The sequence below is a fragment of the Rhinolophus hipposideros genome, assembly GCF_964194185.1.
Source record: "Rhinolophus hipposideros genome assembly, chromosome: 3".
Taxonomy (NCBI): domain Eukaryota; kingdom Metazoa; phylum Chordata; class Mammalia; order Chiroptera; family Rhinolophidae; genus Rhinolophus; species Rhinolophus hipposideros.
Genome location: NC_138049.1, coordinates 29,536,764 through 29,562,721, shown reverse-complemented (window position 1 = coordinate 29,562,721; position 25,958 = coordinate 29,536,764). Strand labels below are relative to the sequence as shown.

Here is a 25,958-nt window from a genome sequence, read left to right as displayed (position 1 = left end):
TCCACCTCCTCAATTCAAATAGCCAGTCTCCAAGTCTTTTCAAGTCTTCACCTCAGCATTTTAAGCCCATGAACTTCCCCTCGTTGCCATTACCCAAAACTAACTTGAGAATCTTGTCATCTCTCACTAAGACTTTTGAGGTAGCCTCCTGTCTGGGCCTACTGTCTCTCATCTTGGTTTCCTCTAAACAACATCACAGCCAGAGAGACTGTTTTAAAATAGAAGTCAGCAAACTGTTTCTGTAAAGGACCAGATAGTAATTATTTTAGGATTTGCGAGCCCTATGGTTTCTGTTGTAACTATTCCGATCTACTATTGTAGTATGAATTCAGCCATTGACAATATGTAAATAGATGGGTGTAGATGTAATTCAATAAAACTAGTTACAAAATGGGCAGTGGACCAGATTGGGCCTACAAGCCATGGTTTGCTGATATCTATTTTAAAACATAAACTCCAACATGTTCTTCCCATTTCCTTTAGGATAAATTACAAATTCTTAAAAATAGCTTTTGAGCCCAGCCAGAACTCTTACCATCCACCTCCATCACAAACTCTGCTCCAACCATACTGGAAGACTTGCATCATTGCATTGTGTTTTTCCCCACAGCTGACTAAGTAGATCTATTTGGTGATAATATTCTAAATAACACAAGCTTAAGAGGCATGAAGTGATGTCGGTTTGAGTTACAGTTCTAGCCTTGCTAAAATTGTAATATTAGGCAAGCCTCAATTTCCTCATTTATGGACATAAATGGGGATAATTATGCTTTCTGGGAATAATAGTATGTGCCTCCTAGATAATTCATTTGCTTATACATAAATGGCATCGTGAAAATGGACATCATTTGGGAACTGTAAAATGTTGTATAAATGTCCATGTTGCCTGCATAGGCTTGTCTGGTCTCCATATCTCCCCTTTCCCATCAGACTGCCTCAGCTGGTGTTCTCTTTACATCCATCTACTTTTTGGCAGTGCAGGTTGGCCACAGCTTAGCGGAGCCCTGGAGGATTCAGACACGTGCGCCCTTCTCAGATCAACCCACTTGTTCCTTGGCCACAGCAGCCCACTTCCCAGCCCCAGCTCCAACCCCAGCCTCATTGCTGGAGCAATTAATCACTGACACGATGGCTAATTAGAAATGATGTGTGTGTGTGTGTGTGTGTGTGTGTGTGTGTGTATTTGTGTGTGTTGGGAGAGGTGGTAGTACACAAGGGAAGAATTAGGCTACTCACTGTATCTGGCCTCATTCCCTCACCATCCCAGTGAGGAAACAGTACATTTCTAAGTGGAGGAATTAGGGGTTGAGCAGATGTAGTAAGTAGAAGCAAGTCAAACCAATGCATATTTATGGATCATGTATTCCCTTGTGAGCTTGGGGATTATTTCCACCTATTTGCAGCACCAGAATACAGTCCATACTTAAACATAAAAACATTCTTTTTTATATTTGCTTTTTAAAAAGCTGCTTTGTACTTCTATGATTGTCTTATTATTTAAATATTCTTTGAATCATTCAGGGTTCTTTACTCGCTTATTGAAATTTCCTGAAAAGCATTAAAAGCACAGGAAATTAATCCTCCACATTCCTTAAAGATCTGAAGAAGTAGCAGCTCTAACATCTGGGCACTGGGATCAATTACAGAGAAGGACACTATAAGAAAGCAGCAAAGGAATACGAAACAGCTGTTTTTCATTTGCTGCCTGTAACTAGATCAAATTAGTTTTTTCATCATAGAGAACTAGCAAATGCACTTTTAAATGCTTTATAGAACATTCACCTTTTGGATTACAAAATTACTAAGAGCATCATGACAGGCACTTACATAAATAAAATACATTTACTGTAAGTGGCACCTCTTACAGAGAACTTATGTATACATACAAATTAAAAAAAGAATCTTACGCATATTGTAACATATTCACAAAGGAGGAAGTTCTGAGGGGTTTCGAGAATTGATTTTTATTTCAAATTTGATTAGAAGTGTATTTCGTTGTCTTTATCATTTTTTTTCTGCTTCAAAAAATTCTATATTCCTTTACGTAAATTAATTAACTGTACAAAAGCTTCTAGACCTTGCATTATAGCAACTACTGTGTACAAGGTATGGCAATTAACTTGTTGCAACGATGTTGCTGATCTTTTTTTATATCAGAGGGATTACTCATTATGAATTTGTACCAATGGATACACAGTTTGCAAAGTTTATCATTTGGAGTGCTGAAAAGACTGCCTGAAAAACTTAGACAACCTGAACTTTTCGCCAACAATTCATGGCTCTTGCATCACGATAATGCACCAGCTCACAGGGCACTGTCTGTGAGGGAGTTTTTAGCCAGTAAACAAATAACAAGATTGGAACACCCTCCCTACTCACCTGATCTGGCCCCCAATGACTTCTTTCTTTACCTGAAAATAAAGGAAATATTGAAAGGAAGACATTTTGATGGCATTCAGTACATTAATTGTAATACAAAAACAGAGCTGATGGCCATTCCAGAAAAAGAGTTCCAAAATTACTTTGAAGGGTGGACTAGGCACTGGCATCAGTGCATAGCTTCCCAAGGAAGTAGTTAGAAGGTGACCAAGGTGATATTCAGCAATGAGGTATATAGCACTTTTTCTAGGGTGAGTTTATGAATTTAATTGTCAGACCTCGTATATCCCAAATATTATGTTAATATTAAACTGTAAAACATAAAGCTACCCAATATATTATTAGATCCCCTGTCCACCTTGGAAAAAGCTGTGGTTCCTTTAAGTTTCTGAATGGCTATAGAGAGGCTTCAGTATTAAGTAGCTATAACAGCTATAGATGTATATACACCTGATAACAGAGCTCAAAAATATATGAAGCAAAAATTGACAAAATCAAAAGGAGAAATAGATCGTTCTACACTAATAGTTGGATATGTCCATACTCTATTTTCTATAATGGGAAGAACAACTAAACAGAAGATCACTAAGAAAATTGAGGACTTGAGAAATACTATCAACAAACTAGACTGAAAAAACACTTACAAAACATTACACTCCAAACCAGCAGCAGGATACATATTTTTCTCAAGTGCACATGGAACATTCACCATATGTTAGAATACAAATCTCAATAAATTTTTAAAGTTTGAAATCATTCAAAATATATTTTCTGAAATAAAACTAAAAATCAATAAAAAATAAAACTGAAAAATACACATATTTGAGGAAAGTAGACAACATACTCTTAACACAATTCAACCCATAACAAGAAGGATTATTTTTTCTCATTTCCAGTTAAAAAGTAAGTTGAATAATGACTTTATTGGCCCAACTTCTCACCCCCATTCATTACCCTGGACCCAATCAACTGGATCCAGGGTAGTGAATGGGGGTAAGAAGATGGCTAATCTGGTTATTGGCAAACAATGGGGTTTGGGTGATTTTCCAGGAGCAGGAAGGGGACCTGGTCAGACAATACTATAGGTCTACCACACTGATGATGGTTTGTATAAGATTAGACTAAGGACATTCATATTTAAAATACACATGTGGAAAGGAAGCTGGTCAGATAGGGTCAACTATTGCCCTGCTGAGTGAGGGGAAGATTTGCGCTTAGTTGTCCCGGCAATGTGAATCTGTATCTGGAAGTAGCAATGCCAGTGAAACAGAGTGGGTGTCTTTGGCTATCTCAGCCAAAAAGAATAGAAGCATATCCAAGTGTATCATTAGAACAATGTTGTCTGAGCTAAACATTGAGAGCTGACGTATAGAGGAAAATGGGTTGAAGAACCTAGAAAAGATATGAGAGGGAAAGTGGCACAGCTTAGACAAATACCAGAGATTGGGTTGTTGCCTGCAAGAGTATATGTCCACATTTGTAGAAACATATGAGAAGGGTAGGCTAGGTCCAATAGTGAGACCTGATGATTTTAGTATCTTTATTTTCTTATTCTTTTACATGTATTTCATTTCTTTCCTTCTTTTATCTCTGGAGGTGGAATGGAAAGGACCTCTGCATTCTGGGACCAAAGGTTTCTATTGTTATTGTCACTTAAAGGGGAAAACCTGGTAGGAGGCAACAGTTCCCCTTCTCACTTCAGGTAATCTTCCTGAGTACTGTTTGTAGTGCTCCTCATTTAATGGTGCTCAACTACTTATCTGGATGTAGCAGAGTGGCAGAGAACCATGAGCGTCTCAGACTGACAGGTGATGGATGGTTTTCAAGGCAGTTTTTTGTGTGTGTGCAGAAACTGCTGAGCTTATCTCTGTTGCTGATAATTAACACACTCTTCTTCACTCTTGTTCAGGCAGAATTTCCTTTTTTCTTGCCCCTGGCAGTGACCAGTCATCCTTCTTAGACAGCTCAGTTAAATTCCCAGGAGAAAAAGAGTAAGAATAGCTCTTAGCAAGTTCATGGCAAGAGGAAATTCTTTTGTAAGGAGTTTAAATTAGAAAATATATTGCCTTTAAACAATGTGTCCCATTTTGAAAACTGAGTGAAATGTATTCAAATGTTATAAGTTTATTTAAATTTATTTGGGACATAAACTATGTGACGTAACTGAAAGAAAACTTCCTGAATACTCTGAAAATATAAAAATGTGAAACTTACTGGAGAAACTTGAATTATCTTAAGTGTACTCAAACTGTACATAAACTTAATAAGATTTTATTTTGAAATCACAAGTATAAATTAATTAGTCAATCATACATTTTATTCAAATTTTTTCCAATTTCTTTATCATTATTTTTCAATTACAGTTAATTACGTATTTTAAATCAGAATTATTTAAGGTTCATCTGCTAATTAGCTAAGTTATTATGAACACTACAAGCACATAAAATATTAAAAATGTACAGATTCATTAACATAACTCTTAGAGATATTAAAACAACATCTGATTAAATTCTAGGTACATTACATGGCATTGTCTGATAATCTGGTCATGACTTTGAAAGGTCATTCTACTTGATAAATGAACTTGAAAAGTTGTAGTACTTGCTAAGAAAAGATGGAAGCAGGTTTGCAACCTACTTCAGTTAGGCTCAGGGTCAAAGTTCCTTTTGTGTCTTATTCTATCTAGTTAGCTCCTTTAGGGAACTTAATCTTGATTCTACTTTTTAGGTAATTTTGTCCATTGCCCATCATCGAAACAAGAATTGATAGATGTTGACTAGATGTTTGTTAACTGAATAAATGAATGGCCACTTTTCAAATAATTTGAATATAATAAATCAGCTCTTTACACTAAAATAACAACGCTTATAATTTATTTTTTCAGGGATCAAAAAGAATTTTAGGTCCTCTAGCAGGGCTTCATCATTATCATTCTAAATGACGTTATCATTGTTTATCCCAGTAAACTTCTTTTGCTTTTCTGAGTATTTTGATTCTTGATAAATAGTCACATACTATATTTCTGTCCAACTAGGTTTTTGTTTTTTGTTTCTTTTTTTAAATCTGCATAAGATGCTAGAAAATCAGGACTTCAAGAATTCAGAGAATGATCTCACTGATACACAAACCATCACCAACTCTTCCAGTAGCTACTGTAGTCAAATAGAAATAAAATATCCTCAGGAATAAGTCTTGTTTGGTTCCAGTGCACTGAAGAGAGCACAATGTGTGATATGTGATAAAGGCAAAATCACTACAAAATTACCATCCCACTCAATTCACCTGCTTTTGTTCACACTAAATTGTGTCCTATAAGGTGGGTCTGGAGAGAGATTTGCTTGATCTGCCACTAATTTATGTAAAGTTGCAGGACCGCCCCACTTTTTTATTTCTTTGGTTGGGTCTACCTTCACATTAATCTCTTTACCCTCCAGATACCATATTCTCTTTGCTTTGTCTAGAAGCCTTGTGCAGCATTCAAAAATGACCTACTATTGTTAAGGGGGCCCAAGAGGAAAAGCTATACACGTGATCTAGGGTGACGATTTCAAATATCAAATGCTTTCTAAATATAGAGTCTACTTGCTTGGGGAAAAAAATGTGTTTAGAATGAGATCGGCTATGGCAGGTTTCTTGCTTTTAAGAATCTGAAGGGAGTGCTGAACAGAAGGAGGAATGAAATGTGAAGTGAGTTTCATAGTTCTGTACCTTGGCAGGCTGAGCTGTGCCATGGTGGGAAACAATGCAGGGGGAGCAGCATGGGCGGGTGGATGTATTTTCTCCTTACTCGTATGCTATTGCAGCTAAGCCAACTGAAGTGTCAATGTTTCGCTATCATTTAAAAACAAAAAGGGTTCCTGGTGGGAGGGCCTCTAGCTACTTTTGATTTATTACCTAATTTTCAGACTCTAGAAATTAAAAACAAGAAGAAATAAAAATGGGCAGAGACTAACAGAAGCTCTGCAGTGATGATTCATTCATATGAATAAATAGCATTATTTTCAGCATTAGGATAAAGTAGGTGTGGCCATTTGAGAAATATCAAGAACGCTGCTATCTTCTATTTCCTAGAATTTCATCGTTGTACATTGTATGTTGTATTGTACAATGACAAAATTGTACAAATACCTGATCATGAACCTTTTTTCCCAAACTGGTTCATAAGATTTTAGTAAGTAGTCTTTGGGGGGAAAGAAGTGTTTTTTTCTCTTGAAATATTAATTTTGAGAAAGGAGGATTGCTGATCTAGTGTGCCTAAAATTGTAAAGAAAAAAAAGAAAGAAAGAAATTTAGTAAAATAAGCTTTCATGTGCAAAGATTTTAATGCTGATCTGGCCTCCTTTTTCATGGAATATGAATTTGTCTGATTCAGCTAATTTTGCCACATGTTTTTTACTCAGATAATGCAGCAACACAGAAAGATATTTTAAGGCCTAATGTTGATAGCATGAACAGTTTGTTGTAAGAAAAAATGACCTCAGAAAACAATCTGGCCAATTTGCAAGCAGAACTGAAAGAACGGAGAACAAACGATGCAGGTGGGATAATGAAACTGTTTCTTACTGAATCATAGCGATGGCCATGAAGATATAGGACAGAAATCAAAGATGGGATCTACAGCTGACTTTACGAGAGCTGAAAAAAATCTAAGTAGTGCTAGGAATCCTTTTGCTGAAATCCAACTTAAAATTGGATTCCTTAATAGTTGGTCCTTCTTGTGACTTATCTAAAAATGTTTTGCTTATCCCAGAGTCAAAATTAAAGTCTTCTATTTTATTCTAGAAGCTTTATAGTTTTAGTTTTCACATTAAGTCAATGGTCTCTTCTGAATCAATTTTTGTGTATGGTGTGAGGAAGGAGTTAAGTTCAGTTTTTTTTCCTCTATGGATATCCAGTTGCTTCAGCACCACTTATGGAAAACACCCTTCTTTCTCATGTTAAATTTTGTTGGCATCTTTGTTGAACATCAAGTATCTGAGCTTTGTATTCTGATTCATTAATCTATGGGTTTATCCTTATGCCAAATAGGAAACGTGCTGTTTATCTTAGTGTAGTTTTTTGATAACATATTTCCTCCAACTTTGTCTTCCTTTGTCAAGATTATCTTGACTATTTGGGTTCTTTTCTTTATATATGTGTGGAAATCAGTTTATCAATATCTGCAAAACAATGCCTGCTGATATTTGGGGAGGGATTGTAATCAACAACCTTAAAGTATTGACCTAATATTAGATGACTTTACTTAATTCACTTGATTATATCGAGTAATCTAGATTATTTTGGATGTTTTACTTCTACAATCATGTCATCTGCAAATAATGATTGTTCTACTCATGCTTTTCCAATTTTCATGACTTATTTATTTTTATCATATGATCTAGGACTTTCATTACGATGTCAAATAAAAATAGTGAGACTGGAAATCTATGCCCTCTTCTTGATCTTAGCGAAAAGACATCCAGTGTTTTATAGTATAGTATTAGCTGCAAATTTGGGGGGAGTAGATATCTTTTATCAACTTGAGAAAGTTTTCTCTCTAATTTGCTGGGAATTTTTTTTTAACTTATGCAGCTGTTGAATTTTGTCATTTTTAAACTTCTACTGAGATGATCATATATTTCTCCCTTTCTATGTATTTGTTCAGCAGTTATTGAATGATGTATGCCAAAAATGCTGATGACTGTAGATCTGTCAATTTCTTCTTTATTCCTGTTTATTTTTCTTTTGTTTCATCTCTTTTGAAGCAACCTTAGATGCATACTAATTAGGATTGTTACACATTTCTAATGAATTGACCCATTTATTATTATGAAATATACCACTTTATCTCTGGTAATACCCTTTATCTTGAAGTCTATTTAACCTGTTATTAATAAGCCATACCAGCTTTTTAATGATTAATATTAGTATGGTATAAAATTTTCAACCTTTTTCTTTTATCCTGTCTGTGTCTTCATATTTAATATGTGACTCTTTGCCCAGATATTGGTTTCCAAATCTTTTCCTCATTAAAAGGAAGCAGATATCTTTAGAGAATGATTAAGTTCATGACTTGGCAGAAAAGATAAAAAAAGAAAAAACAAAAAAAAACAGCCTGGAGTATTTTGTTGTGCTGGAAATTAAGGAAGCACTTAAAATAAAATTAGGGCATGTCAAAATGATGCAGGAGCCAGCTTTTAGAGTCCCCCACTAGCCAAATCTGGGACAGTTGGAACATTAGAATAGGTAAGGACAAAAATGAGTTATAATTCAGTGAATAAAATGGGAATCCAAGAGTCCATACTACTAAGAAATAAGAAGGAATAAAGGAAGGAAGGAAGGAAGGAAGGAAGGAAGGAAGGAAGGAAGGAAGGAAGGAAGGAAGGAAGGAAGGAAGGAAGGAAAAAGAAAGAAAGAAAAAGAAAAGAAAAGAAAAGAAAAAAGAAAAATTTGCTTGGGGGCTCTTCCTTATATAGTAGAATGCCAACTGATAAATACAGAACAAATGATGGAGTTTAAATTAACTGCTTAAAAATGATTAATTAATCCATATTAATCCATGATACTAAAATGTATTCAGGCAAGAATCATCAATAATAGTAATTGAAATCATCAATAGTAGTATTTAGCGTAATAGGGGAACAATTTGATGAAGAAATTTGTATTGCATTATCTAAAGAATTTCCCCAGAAGTTGTTTTTAACCATAGAAGGGACAATAGTAACTTCGCAGTGGAGAAAATAAACATTATTCAAATTCTCAAGAATAATATTATCAATAAGGAAAAACAGACTCTTTGTGCCTCCAGATATGATACTGTGAGAAGATCACACCATTTATGTAACCTGAATCTAATTATAAGGACACATCAGAAAAATACAAATTGAGGAAATGCCATAAAATAATAGGCCTGCATTCTTTGAAAAAGCCATCAAGGACAAAGAAAGTCTCAGGAACTATTTCAAATTTTAAAAGTCTGAAGAGATATGATAACTAGATACAAAATGTAATCCTGGACTAAATCCTGTACTGGGGAAATTTCTATAAAGGACATTATTGGGATAATTAATAACATTAAAATATGGTCTATGTGTTAAATTCAAATTGTTGTATCAATGTTGATAACTATACTGAGATCATGTAAGAGAATAGCTTTGTTCTTGAAAAACATACACAAAAATATTAAGGATAAAACAGTGTAATATATGAAGCCTCCCTCAAATGGTTCAGAAGAATCAGAAAGATAGCAAATGTGCCAAAATGTAAAACATTGGTGATTCTGGATGAAAGAGATTCTTTGTGTATTCATACTACTTTTCTGTAAGTTTGAAATATTTAAAAAGAAAAAGTGTGCCTCTTGTAATCAGAGTATAGTTGGTTCTGTTTTTTAAAATTCTATTTAACAATCAATAATCTGTCTTTTAAATGAAAAATGTGGCCCACTTATATTTAAAATAAATACTAATATGTTGGGTGTACTCATACATACCGTGTTTCCCTGAAAAGAAGACCTAGCTGGACAATTAGCTGTATTGCATCTTTTGGAGCAAAAATTAATGTAAGATCCGGTATTATATTTATATTATATTGTATTGTATTGTATTGTATTGTATTGTATTGTATTGTTATGTTATGTTATATTGTATTATATTATATTATAAGACCCAGTCTTATTTTACTATAAGTAAAATATATACTTATATACTTATATACTTATTTACTATTTTTGCGCCAAAAGATGCATTAGAGCTGATTGTCTGGCTAGGTCTTCTTTTCAGGGAAACACCGTATTAGTACACACAAAGAAAAACACTGTCTTATTCCAGAGTTGTGTAGTCTTTCAGGATCAATAGGCTTAAACTTGCTGGACTATTCAACCTAAATATATTCATATACTGGACTATCCAACCTAATTCACCAAACAATAAATGATTTTTAAAAATTATACTGTTATGATAACCAATTGACTCAGCAAGCTCTATGGTAGGTACTTTATGCTCATTATCTCTACCCTGCCAAGGAACCTCCATACCGTTTTCCACAGTGGCTGTACCAATTTTCTTTCTCACCAACAATGCATTAGGGTTTATGTGAGAATTTTTAATACTAAGGTTGCCATCTACTCCACACCATCCATACCAAACCTATAGGAAGGGGCAAATGGGGTGTGTGTCATCTGATCCTGTTCTTTTATATTATGCAAGCAAAGTTTTCCAGATGCCTCACTCTATACACTTCCACTTATTTGTCAGAACTGTATTGTGAGGCCAGTCCTGGCTGGAAGATGTCTAGAGAAAAGTGTTATAGCTGAGGTCACCTGGCCAGAATATGGGTGAAGGAGACAGAGTACAAGAGAGGAGGGGAGCATTGTGAATGGGGCTGAGTGGAAGACAAAGAGGACCTGTAACCACTACCTGGCTAAGTTTGTTGCAGATGGGAGATGGAAGATGGGTGATGAAGACACCTTGGCTATCTGCAGTTTTGCTCCAGACTTGCTTTTGTAAGATGGTTTACATAAAATGGATTTGCCAAGTCTATTTTTCATTCTTTCCACAAATACTTATCAAGAGTCTAGTACATATTGCCAAAAGGTTTTTGGAAGAATATACAACTCACTGACTGCATGGGATAAAGAAGTTGTGGTACATATACACAATGGAATACTATTCGGTGGTAAGGAAAGATGATATAGGAACATTTGTGACAACATGGTTGGATCTTGAGAGTATAATGCTAAGCGAAATAAGTCAGACACAAAAAGCAGAGAACCCTATGATTTCACTGATATGTGGTATATAAACCAAAAACAAGACAAACAAATAAGAAACAAAAACTCATAGACACAGACAATAGTTTAGTGGTTACCAGAGGGTAAGGGGGGTAGGAGTTGGGAGATGAGGGTAAGGAGGATCAAATATATGGTGATGGAAGGAGAACTGACTCTGGGTGGTGAACACACAATGGGATTTATAGATGATGTAATACAGAATTGTACACCTGAAATCTATGTAATTTCACTAACAATTGTCACCCCAATAAATTAAAAAAATACATATAATGGCAAATTTGGACTAAGATGATGCTTTAAAATCATTCAATATTTATGATATATCTAGGAATTAATATCACTGTACATTGGAATCAAAATATCTGGAAACCACAAATAATATTAATGCCAAAGTTGGGGAGATGGAGAATAAAGTTTAATTTAAAAAATATATATTATATATGTTATATATTTAATATATATAATATTATATATAATATATAATATATATTAATTAAGCAACCTTATTAATATAGTATATATATTAACATACATAATATGTATTAATTAAGGTCAGACAATTAAGTTTGTGAACACATCCTAGAAAAAGTGCTATATACCGCATTGTTGAATATCACCATGGTCACCTTCCAAGTACTCCCCTTGGGAAGCTATGCATTGATGCCAGCGCCTAGTGCACCCTTCAAAGCAATTTTGGAACTCTTTTTCTGGAGTGGCCATCAGAGCTGTCATCGTATTACCCTTGATGTTCCGAATGTCATCAAAATGTCTTCCTTTCAATATTTCCTTTATCTTTGGACAAAGAAAGAAGTCATTGGGGGCCAAATCAGGTGAGTAGGGAGGGTGTTCCAATATAGTTATTTCTTTACTGGCTAAAAACTCCCTCACAGACAGTGCTGTGTGAGCTGGTGCATTGTCATGATGCAAGAGCCATGAATTGTTGGCGAAAGTTCAGGTTGTCTAAGTTTTTCAGGCAACCTTTTCAGCACTTCCAAATAGTAAACTTGGTTAACTGTCCAGCTAGTACAAATTCATAATGAATAATCCCTCTGATATCAAAAAAAGGTTAGCAACATCATTGCAACAAGTTTGCAAACTTAATTGTGAGACCTCGTATGTATATATAATATACAATTGTCTGACCTCGAGTGTATATATGTTTTATATATACATATATATAGTCAGTATATTATATATATATATATATAGAGAGAGAGAGAGAGAGAGACTGACAATTAAGTTCACAAACTTGTTACAGTGATGTTGCTAACCTTCATATATACAAAATTTGGTCTTTGTCCCTGACTCCTGGCACAGAGCTCCTAAAATACTTGAATTTCCTGGGTGATAGGAGTGTCTTCCATTATTCATAATGAACCCGTTGGAACACACCTGCTGCGCCCATGCTAATTAGGAGACTAGAGCTCCTAGATAGCCTCTGCATGGGGCTAGTCACCAGAAAGACTAAAGGCAGGATTAGAGGGTGGGAATAGTCAGCCCCATGGGAGGGAAGTGGGGCTTGGGAGATTGGGTTATAAAAAGTCTTGTAGAGATCTTCTGGGTTGGTGAACAAGAGGAAGTGTGGGAGTGTGGTGCCCCTGGGGAGGGCAGGGAAGATCCCCACCACTCCTCCATACCTTGCTCTATGCATTTCTTCTATTTGGCTCTTCCTGAGTTGTATGCTTTATAATAAACCTGTAAATGTTAGTAAAGTGTTTTCCTGAGTTCTGTGAGTCAATTATCCAACCTGAGGGGGTAGGCCATAGGAATCTCCAAATGTGTAGTCAGTCAGGCAGAAGTCTGGGTAGCGTGGGCAATTCATTTGCAGCTGGCATCTGAAATGGGGGCAGTCTGGTGGGACTGAGCCCTTTAACTTGTGGGATCTGACACTAATTCCAGGTAGATTCAGGCTTCTGATAGCAAAGAGACTCTTTACTTCTTACTAAGTGTTGGTCACCTGATTGTTGGACTAGCATTTCTTTCTGGAATTGACTTAAATTTTTTATTCTAGGATTGTCTTGCTCAAGGGTTAGTGGTCGGGTGGTTTACATTCTGCTAAAACACAATTAAAAGTGACTTGAGACTTGGAAAATTTTGACTAGCAGGGCTTTGCTACTTCCACTGCCTTGAATATAGGCAATGCTGGCTCAGTGGTGCTTCATCCAATCCATGCCCTCCCTGTCCACCAAATAGCACTTCCACAGCTCTCCCTTATGACCAGGAGATGACATGTGGCTCTTTGGCCAGTCTCTTCCCTGCATTCTAACTTTATCCAATGTGGAATTGACTATCCCATAATAACCTTAGCTCTTATTTCATAGAGTCATAACAAGAACTGTGAAGCATTTGAGACATGACCCTACTTGCAAGGTAATAAACTATCAGGGATGAGACCCCTGGGTCAGAGATAAAGAGTATTATCACGCACAGCAAAAGCAGTAGGCAGATCTTAATGTTCATTTGTGTCATTTTCCCATGCACCCCAAGTCCCGTGGGGCCGTACAAAGAGCCCATGATGGATGCCTTTAGACACATTAAATTTCATTACAGAAAGGGACCACTGATCTTGGGGAATGTACCACTTTTATAGAAGTATCCTCTGTCTGGAGAAGATGTGCCTCATCCCTCAAGGCTGCTTCCTGCAAACACAATCCTGAGAATGGCCTGGTCAACAGCTGTCAAGGCTTTGCATTCTGGGCATGCCAAGTAAGCATGTGCAGGAATGCTCGGGTCCATGGCAAAATGGCCTCACCCAACAAGTCAGAGGTTGGAAACTACAGACTGCCACCTGTTTTTGTATGATACATGAGTGAAGAACTGTTTTTACATTTGAACCCCAACTAAAAAAATTATTATGCCTCACAAAAGAGAATTCTAGTCTTTTCATTAGTAGACCTACATCACAAAATGTGTACTCAGTTAATACTAAAATACTTTGAATTTCATTAATAAAAAATTATCTCTCTTGTTATGTAAGTTCCTATATAATATCCTTGATTTTGCCTGTTGACCTGCAAACCCTGAACTATCTGACTCTTGACAAAAAAATAGTTTGCTGGCTCCTGATCTAGGTAATTGAGAGAAAGTTCACAAAGTGTCCTGTCTATTTGTTATTTTTGTGGCTCCTGATTTCACAGCTAAGCTTAGAGGAAATGTGTGACGTTTTGTGCTGGTGTCAGCTGATCTAAAACCAATTCTATACCTGGATCGGCCCTTGTGGTTCTTACTATGATTGCAAGATGTCCTTTAGCAATAACCATCAGAAACTTGGAAAATACACAGGTTTATTACTTATTGGCCCTGGAAATTTCACAGCGCGCTGTGGGGCTGCACAGGGAAGTCAGGGAGGGAGAGAAAGAAAGAGACATAATGGGCCTGAGGTTCTGGTTTTTACTGGAGGGCGCCTAAGGCTTAATGGGCTCTCTCTTTATTGGTATAAAATGTAAGGGTGGGAATTTAAAGCAGGAGAAGAGAAAAAAACAAGTGGCCCAATGGTCAGTTATTGAAATCAACCAAGATCTCTAAAACAAAGTAGCATCAGTGGGGGGGAGCCAGGTTAGCTCTTAGTCCTGCTGCTGGCAATGTGTTTATTTGAGACAACCACCCTTGAGGTGGATACCTTGGCAATCAAAGCTTAAGTCAGGAAACTGCACTTGTATTACATAAAAGGAAAAAAAGGAAAATAACAGAACTCTCAGGGCTAATGCTGCACTAATCAACGTAGTCCAGGTGTCTGCAGATCCTTTTTATAAATATAATTTTTGAGTAGGTGAGCACGCACATTTTATTTAAATCACGTCACAATTTAAAAGGCTCCATATTAGCCTATTCCTATTAGTCAGGTTTAAATTTGAAGTCCCCATTGCCAAAGCTGAATTTTATCACTTAATAACACCTTTGCTTTATATTCAGTCTGATAATAAAAGAGGCTAGCATACTTAAATTAGAGGATTAGAATGCTGCTTATCTAAACTTTTTTTTTTTTTTTTTGTATCCTTTCCTCTTCTTTCTTGTCCGGCTGAGTTTTATTTAGTACACAGTACAAATGGCAAACTAACTAAAGTTGGTGTTTCAATTATATATTGGTGCATAGCAAACTCCCCCAAAACTTAGTGGCTTAAAGCAATGACAGTTTATTATTTCTCACAATTCTATGGGTTGACCAGGTGGTTATCCTGCATTCTGACACAGCCTATGGGTGTCAGCTGGGGTGCTGGGATGTCCGGAAGGGCCAAAAGAGCCTCACTCTCACTGCTGGCAGTTGGTGGGAGCTCAGTTGGGACTGTCAGCTAGGGGCCTTGGTTCTTGGTTCTCTAAGTGGATCTCTCACTGGGCTTTTTACTGCATGGAAGTTGGGCTTGTAAAAACAGTATTCTAGACCCAGCCTAAGAAGTTGCATACCATCATTGAACTGTATAGATTCAAGTAGATCAGAGAAATGAACGCTGGTTCGGTAAGATGCTAACATTATGGGAAACTGGGTGAGGGGAACCCAGGAACCCACTATATTATGTTTGGAACTTTTCTATAAATTAAAATTATTTTAAAATGAAAGTTTACAAAGAAGCCACAGGGTCAGCCCAGATTTAAGGAGAGGCAAAATAGACTCCACCTGTTGATGGGGAAGTGACAAGGTTAAGTGCCAAGAGAGCATATGGGATGGGAGTGGTTGTTGCAGCAATGTAGTGGGCTTCTAAAATCCATTCAGGACATCTTACCATTGCATGACTTGGAGTGTGTCTGAGTGTGGGGGATGGTGTGTGATGTCTAATGCTCTCCTACTTCAATGTGACAGTCTTCCTCTTTCACTTTTGAACTAGCTGTTAAGAAGTACTGCTGTGTTCATACTGCTATCCACCTCCACCCACACCTTGGATCCAATTGCATGAGCATGATCCAGAAAAAATAAGTTGTCTTAGATAAAACTAAGGGGTAGTCACTGACTTGACTACTGTGAGGTGCTGACCCTGAGACTGGTAATCAGACATATAGATCTGATTGTGGAAAGTGTGCAGGCTTCAAAGAGTGTTTCCCCCAAAAGACCTGGGTCTCTGAGTTGCAATCTCTAGAACCTAGATGAATTTTAGTCATCAGTATTTGCTTTGTGAACAAATAAATCACAGAACACTTATTTTTTAAAGCTTGGCTGTGATAATTTCTGAGTTGATATAAACCCCTAAGAATTTATTTACAACTACATTTTAGTGTTTCTGCTTTGGCCTTTCTTGAAGTCCCAAATTCCACTTGCTGCTCCTTTAGCCATCTTTCATACCTCAGCACAGGATTAGAGGATTTACAAAAGAAGAGGAAGAAACCTGAGATTATGTTGGCATGAAAATTCTATAAAAAATTTTTGTTGTTTAAGAAAGCACCATATTCACAAATGAAATAGATTTATGTTTTATTTTTGTGCTATCTCTGTCAGATTTGGCATAAGAGCCTGCTAGTTTTCTAAAAGGAACCGGAAAAGTTTCCATCTTTGTATATTCAACAATAACTTAAATCACACAGGAGTCATTTGTTCTTTGGGTAGGGTACATTTTTTAGAAGTAGATCTTTGATAAGGTTTTCAAATTTTTCAGTGATTATCAGTCTATTTAGTTTTTCTATTTATTCTTGAGTCAATTTTTAAAATGCATATTTCTAGAAAATCAGCAATTTCTTTTAGCTCTTCAGATTTGTTTGCAAAAAGCTACACATGATACTTTACTATAGTCTTCCAAATGTATCTGTATTTTGTGGTTTTACAGCCTTTTTGTTGCCAGCATTCATGAATTCATATATTTTTGTTTTATTTCTTTTTCTTTATCAATCTTAGCTTTTTTCCTTTTTTATTGTCTTGTTGGAACAAAAAGCCCTGATTTGATTTATGAATTCTATTTTTATGTTTACTTTCTGATTCATTAACACTTTATTAATTTATTTGGTTTTGTGAGGACTCTCAATTTACTGATAAGGTCCAGGAAGTGAGATATCTGTATGGGAAATTTTCAAGATGGATATTAAAGGTGCCCAAGGTAGTGGCAGGGCTCGTGATAGAGAGGAAGGCTATTAAATGTGGTGGGGGTTCCTGAAGGGTCAGTAGGTAAAGTTGGGAGTGTCAGGGACCACTTTTGCTTTCTATGAGTGATATGTAAAGATAGTCCTTTTGAATGGTTTCCCTGCAGCGTAATAAATAATTTAATGATGTTTGGAGTAAGTAGAGCATAAAGTGCAGAAAGGAAATAAGAGGAGTATATTTTATGGTGTTTCGGTAATTCTACCCTGCTCTGACTGCTGTCAAATTATTTTAAAGCAATTAAAAGCTTCATGACTTCTGGGGAAAAACTTACTTAGAAGTCTATATTTCTAAATTCAAATATCTGAACTATCTTGTTATTCAGTGATAGTTTTTCTTCCATCGATGCTATGAACTTCCCACATCACGTTAGAGAGTCTCTACCTTCTTGAAACAAAGGCAGATTTCTAATGAGCAGAAAGAGATTTTTATGATTCTGGGAAACTAAACTATCCTCCTTGCATTTTCATAATTTAGAGAGACTAACTGAGATTGAATTAGGAATGTAGAGCTCTGTGAATATTGTTGTTTTGTGAAGATACCTGCAGTGCATGAATTCTGTTCTGCCAGGAATTCTTACTCTCCAAAAGTTCCACAGGGATTAAACTCTCAAAGACCAATAATAATCTGTGAGTTGAAGCACCTTTTTATTAACACCTGCACGGGCGTCTATTGTCCTAAGGCGGTACTCTATTGATGTCTGAGGTTGGAGCACACGGACCAAGCTTGTGAGATGAGCAGATCCTCTGAATTTGTCCTAGAAGTATAGAGTTGACATTGATGAGATGACAATTTAGTTATGAATGCCTGAAGCTGGAGATATCTATTAGACATTTAAGTGGAGATGCTATTAAGCCCTTCGGTAAGAACCTGGTGTCAAGAAAGACATAGGCTAGAGATAAAGATTCAGGAGTCATCGATAAACAGTTGCTATATATGTCATGAGGTTGGATGAGATCACCAAAAGAGTATACATTTAAAAAATTCCCATGACTGCTTGTATTGTTGAATTACTACTGTTTCAGATGTGTCTGGGGTGAAAATATGTTGAAGTTACTATATTAGAACCTTTTGGAGGCTCTTCCTACATCACAGATGTGGTTGGCTAAGATCTTTATTTCAGTGTTGAAAAGAGTTAAAGACCTTAGCCAATTCATACAATGAAATAAAATAGAAATAAGTGAAGAATAACTCAAAGATTAAAATAAAATCCCAAATCCTCTAGATGTATTGTACATTGTTGCTTACTGACCAATACCAATTCCACCCTAACCAATTCACATAAACCGACATAATCCCATCTTCCGTTAGTAAAGTTTTAACAGTGACCAAGCCCAGGACAATTTCAGTCAATAATGACAAGCAAGGAGAGGCTTACCAGGGTCATCTGAAAATGAAGTTAGACTCTTAAGAGAAAACTGTTGGAAGGAAAGCTAAGTTTGCTGTCTTTCATACCACTGTGTGTGAACAAGAAGATTCATACTGACCCTGTAGGTGGCCCAGGAGAGACTGGGTTCCTTGTTGACATCCTGTGTTAAACAACACAGAAATCTGTCTTATTATATGATGTGAGCTAATAAATGTCCTTATTTCTCAATGCAATTTCAGTTGTTTTTCCTATTACTTGTAGTTGAAAGTATTCTAATTAATGTATTATGTATGTAGTATAAAATAAATTGTCTCTAGCTTCTTTAAGACTGTCCATGAATGTCATTGCTAAATTTGGACTAATTGCATTACTCATAAAAGGCTGTGATGATTTGCCTAACAGTTGGCTTTTGTTTGACTTTAGATTATAGTTCATATATTATTGAATTAGGTTAATCTCAAGAAAAAAAATTCCACACTTTTTTCTATGCTTTAACAATATAATATCATGATAAGGGGCAAAAAGTGAGGGACAATGTTTCCAAATGAAATAGATAATAAAGGTTTAAGAGTGGAACAGGTCAAAGAAAATGTCTGTCAGAATTGGTTTAGGGCCCTACCAGACTCACTTTGTTCCCGGGCTCCAACTGTCTTTAGAGTCTATGCCATTCATTTGCCATGTGTTACCTGTGGCCTTGTACATTATAATAAAGTATCACAATCATGAAACAACATGCACTTCTTGAAGTAGCTATAATACATATCTTATTTAACTCTTATAATAGCCTCTCTCTAGGATAATGATATAAAAAATGAGGAAATGGAGGATCAAAGAAGCCAAGTAACTATCCAATGTGACCCTCTTCTGTGATCTGAATGTTTGTGTACCCCAAAAATTCATATGCTTGTGTCCTAACTCCTAAGGTGATGGAAATTGGAAGTGAGGACATCACTTCCTATGATTAGGTCATAAATGTGGAACCCTTATGAACTAGATTAGTGCCATTTCAAAAGCGGCTCCAGAGAGAATCTTCTCCTGTTCTTCTGCCCTGTAAGGACACAATGAGAAGTCTGCAATGTAGAAGAGGGCCCTTCCCCAACCATGTGGGAACCCTGATCTCTGGCTTCCAGCCTCCAGAACTGTGAGCAATAAATTTCTGCTATTTATAAGTCACCCAGCCTGCAGTCCAAATCAACTAAGACACCCCCATACCCTACCAGTTAGTAAGTTTACATTAGTAGCAAATCCTAGCTATTTAGTCCCAGACCTAGACAGTGGCTGGCACACAGGGGTACTCATTAGATGTTTATTAAATGCTTTGTTATATTGGGAGTTCATAGTGCATAATCTCAAGTTAAATCCCTGGGCACTTTCCTATAATATCATCATCCTTAGGTGGCGGTTGTTAGGGCTTTTGAATAAGAAAACAATAATTGACTATTTCTCCAACGAATCTACTTTTATACACTGACACTGTCTTCGTGCATAACAACCCCACATACTGTCACCATGACAACACGCTGTCCTTAATCCCATACAGACCATTAGAAATACTTTATAAATAGAATATTCAGTTTCATTCTACCCAATTTTGCCTTACATTGTTTTGATAATAAAATCAGAGGTAATAAACAATATATTAAATTTTTCCTTTAAAACTCAGACAATGATGCTTTCCTGAGCTTTTTATTTCATAGTTCATACAGTCATGTGAAACCTGTCATGAGTGTTTAACATCTAGAAAGTATTTTGTTCCCTTAACAAGTAGCAGAGAATCTTCTAGCTGGTAGGTATAAAATTACGTGTCAGAAGCACAAAGATAAGCAAAAACATCTTTCCTTCTCTCAGAACACTAACAACACAACACCTAATATATTCATGTGTATGATGCATGAATCCATAAATTTAAAATTAGAGATAATATGATCACATGGTGTTACCTTCCTTTCTTCTAACACAAACACAACCAATTATCAATGTCCTTTTACATTTGTAGTCTTAGATTTTACTCTAAGAGTCTCATCTTATCATAAGACTGCAGGGTTTATAACTTGTCTGATGACAAGATAGCTAAATTAGGAAAAGAAGATACAGAGCATTAATTCTAATCAGTAAGTTGTCTTCCTTCATATTTCAAAATACATTTGGCCAAAAAGCATTTTCTTTTATCTTAGGCAATAAAATATACTCCGGGAAAATTTTCAGAAAATAAAAAAAAATTCTACCTTATTCAATTACATTTTATATTTGCTCTTAATGTTCATCTTTTAGATTTTTCTAAGGATAGGATGGATGTGAAGAGCTGACTGGAATTGGTAATAATAATAATGATAATATTATTGAGCTCTTCGTATGTGTTAGGCATGATCTGCCTATTTACATTAATTACCTCATTTAATCTTTATGATAATTGAGTGAGGTATGTACTATTATCAGCCCCATTTTAAAGATGAGGAATCTGGGGCATATGAAGCTTAAGTAACTTGTTCAGCAACTTAATGATGGAAGCAAAGTGGAGAAAATTCTGGATCTCATTGGTACTCATCTTTGTCAGTAAAAGGCCCATTTTCATTTGTTCTCAAGGTAGCTGTTTGTAGCAGAATTTTTATTACAAATAAATATATTTTTAGGTGAAGACATTTCATATATCATATATCTTGGGTTATTAATTTATCTACTGTTACTTCCTGTCACTCTGTAAGACCAAAATATCTCCAGTCAGATTCTGGAATTCAGAATACTACCCTTGAGGTCACTGTGATGTTGATGTTTCTATTCAAACCATCCTCTTCTCCTGAAGCCCTGTTCTGCATCCCTGACTCACCACACATGCCAGTGGCGCCAAATGGTAATGATACACTGAGCTTAGTGAATAAGCCCATTAGCAATCAGCACTGCTGTGGGTGGGAGAGAAAACGCTCCGTTTGGGGTGAAATAAAAATGCACACTGTACACTAAAACAACAGAAAGATCTGGGAATATAACTGTGAAAGGCACAGTTATTTTTCCCTTAGAGACCTCTTAGTGTAAAAAGCCAATTAAAATATTTTATTCTCATCTTTCCATGACTGAGAAGTATTATTTCTTAATGTTGAAAACAGAAGGGAAAAACCATGAAATGAAAAACAGCGAGTTAATGGAAAGAATGAGGTTTAATTCTGAGTCCTGTAAACAGGTCAAGAAGATAAATCAGAGGTTTTTTGTTGTTGTTTGTTTGTTTGTTTTTGGATTTTTATAAAGCAGAGCTGTCTAGGATTTCAGAGTTAATGGGTTTATCTCCAAAATTCTAGCTACTGAAAGCAACTTAGATGAACATCCAAAAGTCTGAGACTTCAGTACAGAGTAGCCTAATTACTCAAATCTATAATGACTGGGGAAAAGGAGGTTGTTCTGTAAGATTCCTGTTTTTCAGGGGCAATTAAAATATGGTCCTAATTTCAAGACCTATGATTGGATGGCCTAGACCAGAGTTTCTCAACCTCAGCACGAGTGAGATTTTGGGCCAGGTGATTCTTTGCTGTAGAGAATGTCTTGTGCATTGTGGGATGTTTAGTAGTATCCCTGACATCTGCCCACTAGATGCCAGGAGCATATTCCCCCTCCCTTGGTCATGACAATCAACAATGTCTCCAAACATTGCCAAGTGTCTAATGTTGGGGCACAACCACCCCCAGTTGAAAACCAATGGCTTAGAAATTTCTTTTTCATGCTCCTATTATGCTTGGTGACCCAAATGCCCCTCCTTCAAGAGACCTAACTACACAGCATTAGCCCAAGGAAAGGATCTTGACAATTTCTTGGATGGTTTTGACTCACAACTTTTTTACTCACTAGCTGTGTGACCTTGGTCAAATTACAAAATAGTATCGGTAGTTATTAAGTGCGTATGCATTAACTTTCAACCAGAATGTACTGAAGGAGCCAGGATATCTAATAGGTTCTGGAGGATACAGTACTGAGCAAAAATAATACCAACTCTGATTTCATGGCACTTAGATTAGTAATGAGCTAGATGTTAAAAAATCTGCTCACATAAGTGCATACCTGGAGACATTGTGCACACATGAGTACTGTGAAGTAAATTGAGTCAATTACATGTTATGTATTTCCATGTCTGCACCATGTCATTTTATTGTATGTATTGTGCCTGTTGTTATGCAATAGTCAATTCTAATGTAATCAAACATATCAATCCTTTTATTCATGGTTTGTGCTTTTTGTGTCTTATTTGATGAAGCCATAGAAATGAATGATTAATAGAATTTCTTTCCATATTTTGCAAAGTAATGGTTTGTTAGTTATACAGAATAATTTCCTTTTGATTTCCTCTTCATGTCTTTTGTTATTAGTTTGTCTGCCCTTTTTCTTATTACGAGTTTCATGTGTACAAAACAACATAGTGATTAGACAATTACATGTATACTACCCATCTGACACCATACGTCTGCCCTTTTTCTTATTGATTTGTCAGTTATATATGGTGCAAAAATCTTTCCCCAGTTTATAGCTCTTTTCACTTTGTTTATTTTCTAATTTTGAGGCAGATAAATATATCATCCTTACCTTTATGGTGTGTACATTTTACATCTCATTTAAGAAAACCCTTCTTACCAAAGTCACAAAGATATCTTTTTATTAAATACTTAAAGTTTTATTTTTAAATGTAGGTCTTTAATACACCTAAAGGTGATTTTTGTATATGGCATGAGGAAAGGATCTGATTTCATATTTTTCTGATAAATAACTAGTTGTCCTACTCTTCCTGAGCCCTACTGATCAGTATTGCCACCTCTGTCACATAGCTAATAACAAATATGCATGGATCTGCTCCTGGAGTATCTCTTCTCTTCCATTTGTTTTTCTTGTCACATTGTCTTAATTATTACAGTTTTATAATAAATCTTGGTATCTAGTAGGGTAGCAAGTAGGGTATATCTTGAACATATCCAGCACTGTTTTTGATTTTTATTGGCCCTTTTTGTTTCTCTGTGTAGATTTTAAACTTTCAAGTTCTACCAAACTTTGTTGGCATTTGTATTGGAGTTATTTAATTTATAGATTAATCTGAGAGAAGCATTATATTTTAATTTCATAAACATATACATCTCTCTACTTCTTTAGATTTTCTTTAATATCCTTCATTAAAGTTTACAATTTTCTCACAAGTCAGGCACATATTTTATTAGGTTTATTTCTCAGTTCCTTGTTTTAAAATTACATTTTCTGATTCTCTGTTGCTGGCATGTAAAAAAATGCAATTGCTTTTGGTGTATTGCTCTTATAACCAAAAACCTTGCTGAACTTTCTGTTTGGGTCTCGTAAGTTATCTATAGATTTTCTTGGGTTCTCTATGTAAACAACCATAATATCTACACTCATGCTGCTAATACTCATATTTAACACATGACAGCCTGAGATGTTGTCTCTTAGCCAAGGTCACATGATTTGAAAATGAAGACGCTAGGATTCAAGACCACATTTGTTGTACTTAGAACCTGGGTTCTTTAACCACTCAGTCGTGCTGCTTTTCATTACCCCATCTTTCAGTTTTTTTGTTTGACTGATTTTTTTTGTTATTTGCCAATCCTTATGGATTTTATTTATTTAGTAGTTTTTTCTTTTTCAATTCTTATATATTTTTTCTTCCTGCAATAGCTAAGACTTCCAGCAGTAGCTTGTACTTGCATTAAAATTATTAAATATAAGAAAATAAATAGACATTCTTAATTTGTTCTTGGTTTTAAAGCAATGTTTCTACATTTCCAATATCAGGTATGATAATTTATATATATATATATATAATTTATACATTATATTATATATATACATATATATATATATATATATATATATATATATATATACACTATTTACTAGTTTAAGAAAGTCCCTTCTATGCAAAGATTGCTAAAACATTTTATCATTAATGGCAGCTAAATTTTTACTAATAATTTTTTTCTCATGTACTTAGATTTTTTTCCTCCAACCTATTATTATGGTGACTTACATTATTGGATGTGGTGAATTACAGTAATAGATTTGAACCTCAGTTTCCTCATCTACAATTTGTAGAAAATAGTCTTTACTTAGTAAGGTTTGGTGAGGATTGCATTAAATTTATGAAAAATCACCAGGCAGGCACAAATAAAGGCCACACCCATCGAATCTTCTTTTTGCTCCCCCTGATCTACTCTCCACTCTGGCTCTGTGCCCTAGGACTGCATTAATGACTAATGGCATCCTTGCTTCTACCTCTGGTTAAGTTCGGTCAATAGGAGGCGGCCTCAAGCTGTTGAAGAATTGGAGGAGGGTGAAGTTTGAGTGTTGATTTCTCCATCCATTCCCTTGGCAGGCCACACCAGATTGTCTGCATCCTACTCTGAAGAGGTCAGTTCCTATCATATGGCCCTTTCCATACAGCTGCAGGATCCAGGTTCTGCTAGGATATGGATAAGCATGGGTTTTAAATCAAGTATTTCTGTTTAGGGGGAACATGTACCATTGTTCTGCATGATTTAAAAAATTGGATTAATAATTATTTTCTCATGTCAAAACTGGTTTTTCTGTTGTCCTAGATATGGACTACTTGTAGACTTGAAGTGGAACCTAGCACAATGCTCTGAAGCATTATAAAGGCTCTATAACATTTGTTTTGTATAAAAGAAACAAGAAGGGGGATTAGGAAAAGGTTTCAGGAGTAGAAATTTAGATAATTTTAGTAAGTTTCAAGTTCACTGTGCTCTGCAAAGCCAATATTACCTCCAATCTGATATTACAATGGAAATTACAGAGCATAAGTCCGATCTGAAAAGCAAAGATATGCGAAATTATTTCACATATCAAAAGGAGCACATTTACTGCAATTTTCATGTTGGGTGTGCTGACAGACTTTCTCATTTTGGAATATCTTCATAGCTTTGTAAAAGGTCATAGACTGACACAGTAGGCTCAGTGGAGGTTAAGTAGGAACTAGGAAATTGTTCAATAATCACCCTAGTGAGAAAACTGTACCAATCCTTCATTTGATAATGTTTCTATGTATAATACATTTTGAATTGTCCTAGGATAAAAATGAATTTCAGGTGCACTTTAAAATCCAAGGTGCTAGATAGAGGCTAGAGTTTCCCAACTCTTTTTCAGAGTTAGTTAAACAAATACTTCTGGAAAAAAGAGTAATTGATAACAATAATTCACTGACCCATCTCTTCCTCAGTATTTAAAGTTTTTTATTTCATCTGTACAGGTATGACATACAGTCCTGTTAAAAGAAAAAGGTAATATGATAGTACTGAATTTTGTTACTTGAAAAATATTCAAGATATGGAGTTTCAAAACAGTCCTAAATGTAATCTCACATTATTGAATTTCTGCATAGTTCATCTCTC

At 35.7% G+C, this 25,958-nt stretch overlaps 1 protein-coding gene across 1 annotated transcript in view; it reads left to right on the top strand.

The window, feature by feature from the left end:
* Positions 1 to 25,958, top strand: part of ARG1 (arginase 1) — a 150,103-nt gene that overhangs the window by 75,070 nt on the left and 49,075 nt on the right. The window lies entirely within an intron of this gene.